Source organism: Lipotes vexillifer, unplaced genomic scaffold (genome assembly GCF_000442215.2).
Source record: "Lipotes vexillifer unplaced genomic scaffold, Lipotes_vexillifer_v1.1 scaffold788, whole genome shotgun sequence".
Classification (NCBI taxonomy): Eukaryota; Metazoa; Chordata; class Mammalia; order Artiodactyla; family Lipotidae; genus Lipotes; species Lipotes vexillifer.
In genome coordinates, this window is record NW_006791862.1 from 1,559,990 (window position 1) to 1,565,555 (window position 5,566).

Below are 5,566 nucleotides of genomic sequence, written 5' to 3' on the forward strand. Positions count from 1 at the left end.
AAAAAAAAAAAAAAAAAAAGAAGCTGCTTAGCCTAAGCCATTTTGTCATCTAAGCCTGGCTGCAATGCTTGCCCTTGAACTGGTCTCAGTAATTAATGATCTTAAGGAAAGTGAGAGAAAGCAGGACCAAAGGAAAAGCAGTCAAGAAACAATAGTTCAGGGACTTCCCGGGTGGCGCAGCCGTTAAGAATCTGCCTGTCAATACAGGGGACATGGGCTCCAGCCCTGGTCCGGGAAGACCCCACATGCAGCGGAGCACCTAAGCCTGCGAGCCACAACTACTGAAGCCCGTGCGCCTAGAGTCCGTGCTCCGCAACAAGAGAATCCACCGCAATGAGAAGCTGGCGCACCGGAAGGAAGAGTAGCTCCCATTCACCACAACTAGAGAAAGGCTGCGAGCAGCAACGAAGACCCAATGCAGCCAAAAATAAATAAATAAATCTATAAAAATTATTTTTTAAAAAAGAAGAAAGTATAAAAAAAAGAAAGAAAAAGAAACAATATTTCAGTGATAAAACAGAGTCCTAGTTCCTCCTCAAGGGATGCACATAAAAATCTGATTTATCTTTGAGTTCCGCAGGATCTAAGGGGTTGGAATGATGACCTTTTCTGACCCTATGATGTCAATCAACTGAAGCTTGGACTCTCAATCTTTGCTCCAATTTTATGCTGAATTCTTTGCCCAAGCACCTTCACGAAGATGCATGTACCCTTAGCTTAAAACTTCCCCACTTATGCCGTTGGGAGACACTGTTTTGGGAAAGATCCCCGGTGTTCTCCTTCCTTGCTGCAAGTAATAAATCCTTCCCTCTCCTGATCTTTGGCTTAGTTGTGTCTTTTGGCTCGACACCCACCAAGAGGTGAACTCAGTTTTCAGGTTACAGTGGGGGTGAGATGTGATGATTATGAAATTGGTCCATACCATCAAGGAACATGCCAGCCTGCAGAAAGTGGAGGGTGGACAAATTCACACACCTTTCTACCCCCATCTCCTCCTGCCTAAAGTATGTGGCACACAGGATTATTTTTTAAATTAAATAGAGGAGGAATGACTGTTGAAAGAGTTGTCTTGCCCTATAGAGTCATTTTATGCTGACCAACTGGATTTTTTTAAATTTATATATTTATTTATTTTGGGCTCTGTTGGGTCTTCATTGCTGCGTACGGGCTTTCTATAGTTGCGGTGAGCAGGGGCTACTCTTCGTTGCGGTGTGTGGGCTTCTTATTGCGGTGGCTTCCCTTGTTGCGGAGCACGGGCTCTAGCTGCACAGGCTTCAGTAGCTGTGGCACGCGGGCTCTAGAGTGCAGGCTCAGTAGTTGTAGTGCACGGGCTTAATTGCTTCGTGGCATGTACAATCTTCCTGCCAGGGCTCGAACCCGTGTCCCCTGCATTGGCAGGCGGATTCTTAACCACTGCACCACCAGGGAGCCCTGACCAATTGGACTTTGAAGAGTGTTTCCCAAAGGCAATGGATTTTCATTTTGTCTTAGTTAACGTTGAGCTTTGAGCCATTATTCGTGACTGCTGTTTGATTTAATTGTCTCTTCAGTCTACTTCCTATGGTTTATAATAAAACCATTATGGGAATAGGGCAGACATCCAGAGTCTAGGATTTGCCTGCCGGAGGCTCTGGGAGAGAAAAGGAGGGGTGGAGTGCGGTGAGGGAGCAGGCAGAGACAGATAAGCTTTGGGGTTCTGATACTTAATTCCACTTTCTGAATTTTAGATATTGTTTGGGGCTGGTGGAGGAATAAATGTACATATATTCTTTGTTTCTTCTTTTTTTTCTCTGTTTTCATCCAGTCTTGGTCCATATTCACATCCACTTACCTAAGTATGAGTTATAATGTAATACTCTTTTTTTTTTTTGCGGTACACTGGCCTCTCACTGTTGTGGCCTCTCCCGTTGCGGAGCACAGGCTCCGGACGCGCAGGCTCAGTGACCATGGGTCACGGGCCCAGCCGCTCCGCGGCATATGGGATCTTCCCGGACCGGGGCACGAACCCGTGTCCCCTGCATCGGCAGGCGGACTCTCAACCACTGCGCCACCAGGGAAGCCCTAATACTCTTTTGCATTATGTTCTTAAACTTAGCATTACATTACATTTTTAATGATGTTATTAATTCCTTAAACAGCTTTTAAAAACAGAGCTCTCCTTTCTTTCTGACTGTAAATCTAAAGCATACTCATTATTTTTAGCACTATGTTTTTTTTTAATAATTTATTTTTATTTATTTATTTTATTTTTGGCTGTGTTGGGTCTTCACTGCTGCACACGGGCTTTCTCTAGTTGCGGCGAGCAGGGGCTACTCTTCATTGCAGTGCGCAGGCTTCTCATTGAGGTGGCTTCTGTTTTTGCAGAGCACAGGCTCTAGGCATGTGGACTTCAGTAGTTGTGGCACGTGGGCTCAGTAGTTGTGGTTCGTGGGCTCTAGAGCGCAGGCTCGGTATCTGTGGCACACGGGCATTCTTGCTCTGCAGCATGTGGGATCTTCCTGGACCAGGGCTTGAACCCATGTCCCCTGCATTGGCAGGCAGATTCTTAACCACTGTGCCACCAGGGAAACCCCATATTCATTATTTTTTAAAATGCTGATAATATGCAAAGAAAGTGAAAAATCACCCTCAATATTTTGAAGTGTAGCCTTCAAAACTTTTTTCTATGTGCACATAAACACCTACAAAAATGGGATCAGGGCTTTCCTGGTGGCACAGTGGTTGAGAGTCCGCCTGCTGATGCAGGGGACACGGGTTCGTGCCCCGGTCCGGGAAGATCCCCTATGCCGCGGAGCGGCTGGGCCCGTGAGCCATGGTCACTGAGCCTGCGCGTCCGGAGCCTGTGCTCTGCAACGGGAGAGGCCACAACAGTGAGAGGCCCGCGTACTGCAAAAAAAAAAAAAAAAAAAAAAAAAGGGATCATACCACCCTATCAAATTACCCATGAAAGTTTTCACAGAACTAGAACAAATAATCCTAAAATGTATACAGAACCATAAAAGACCCAGAATTGCCAAAGCAATCCTGAGTAAAAAGAACAAAGCAGGAGGCATAACCCTCCTGCTTTGACTTCAGACAATACTACAAAGCTACAGTAATCAAAAGAGCATGGTATTGGCACAAAAAGAGACATACCGATCAATGGAACAGAATAGAGAACTCAGAAATAGACCCACACACCTACGGTCAATTAACCTTCGACAAAGGAGGCAAGAACATACAATGGAAAAAAGACAGTCTCTTCAGCAAGTGGTGTTGGAAAAGTTGGACAACTGCATGTAAACCAATGAAGTTAGAACACACCCTCACACCATACACAAAAATAAACTCAAAATGGCTTAAAGACTTAAATATGAGACATGACACCATAAAACTCCTAGAAGAGAACACAGGCAAAACATTCTCTGACATAAATCATACTAATATTTTCTTATGTCAGTCTCCCAAGGCAATAGAAAAAAAGCAAAAATAAACAAATGGGAACTAATCAAACTTACAAACTTTTGCACAGCAAAGGAAACCATAAACAAAACAAAAAGACAACCTATGGACTGGGAGAAAACATTTGCAAATGAGGTGACCAACAAGGGCTTAATTTCCAAAATATATAAACAGCTCGTACAACTCAACAACAAAATAACAAACAACCCAATCAAAAAATGGGCAGAAGGTCTAAATAGACATTTCTCCAAAGAAGACATACAGATGGCCAATAGGCACATGAAAAGATGCTCAACATCACTAATCAATAGAGAAATGCAAATCAAAACCACAATGAGGTACCACTTCACACCAGTCAAAATGGCCATTACAAAAAACTCTACAAATAACAAATGCTGGAGATGGTGTGGAGAAAAGGGAACGCTCCTACACTGTTGGTGGGAATGTAAATTGGTATAAATGGAAAATGGTATGGACGTTCCTCAAAAAACTAAAAATAGAGTTGCCATATGATCCAGCAATCCCACTCCTGGGCATATATCTGGATAAAACTATAATCCAAAAAGATACATGCACCCCTATGTTCATAGCAGCACTACTCACAATAGCCAAAACATGGAAACAACCTAAATGTCCATCAACAGATGAATGGATAAAGAAGATGTGGTATACAATGGATATACGATGGAATATTACTCAGCCATAAAAATAATAATGCTATTTGCAGCAACACAGGTGGACCTAGAGATTATCATACTAAGTGAAGTAAGTCAGAAAGAGAAAGGCAAATACCATATGATATCACTTATATGTGGAATCTAAAATATGACACAGGGACTTCCCTGGTGGTGGAGTGGTTAAGAATCTGCCTGCCAATGCAGGAGACATGGGTTTGAGCCCTAGTTCGGGAAGATCCCACATGCCTTGGAGCAACTAAGCCCCTGTGCCACAACTACTGAGCCTGCACTCTAGAGCCCATGAGCCACAACTACTGAAGCCTGTGCACCTAGAGCCCATGCTCCGCAACAAGAGAAGCCACTGCAATGAGAAGCCCACGCATCACAACGAAGAGTAGCCCTTGCTCGCCACAACTAGAGAAAGCCCACGTGCAGCAGTGAAGACCCAACGCAGCCAAAAATAAATAATAAATAAATTTAAAATAAATAAAGTATGACACAAATGAACTTATCTATGAAACAGAAGCAGACTCACAGACATAGAGAACAGGTTGCCAAGGGGGAAGGGGTGTGGGAGAGGGATGGATTGGGGGTATGGGATTAGTAGATGCAAACTATTACATAGAGAATGGATAAACAACAAGGTGCACAATACAATATTCAATATCCCATGATAAACCATAATGGAAAAGAATATGAAAAAGAATGTAAATATATGTATAACTGAATCACTTTGCTGTACAGCAGAAATTAACAAAACATTGTAAATCAACTATACTACAATAAAATAAATTTTAAAATAAATGGGATCATACCATACATGCTGTTCCAGTCCCTGTTTTCCATGTCATTAAATACAGATATAGATAAGCAATTTAAAATTTTAATTCATATTTGATTTAAATTTATTCTTATAAATTTAATTTGGTAGGGTAGTATTTTAATAATTAGTAGTATTTTAGTAGTAAAGTTTTGTTTTTGTTTTTTTTTTGGCTGTGTTGGGTCTTTGTTGCTGCACACAGTCTTTCTCTAGTTGCTGTGAGCCAGGGCTACTCTTCATTGAGGTGCACAGGCTTCTCATTGCGGTGGCTTCTCTCCTTATGGAGCAAGGGCTCTAGGCGCACGCGGGCTTCAGTAGTTGTGGCTCGCAGGCTCCATAGTTGTGGTTCTCGGGCTCTAGAGCACAGGCTCAGTAATTGTGGCGCACGGGCTTAGTTGCTCCGCGGCATGTGGGATCTTCCCATGTCCCCTGCATTGGCAGGTGGATTCTTAACCACTGCGCCACCAGGGAAGCCCAGTAAAGTATTTTTTAAATTAATCTTAACCTTAATATTAGAGTAGTTTTGTTTTGTTTTGCGGTAGGCGGGCCTCTCACTGTTGTGGCCTCTCCCGTTGCGGAGCACAGGCTCCGGACGCGCAGGCTCAGCCGCCATGGCTCATGGGCCCAG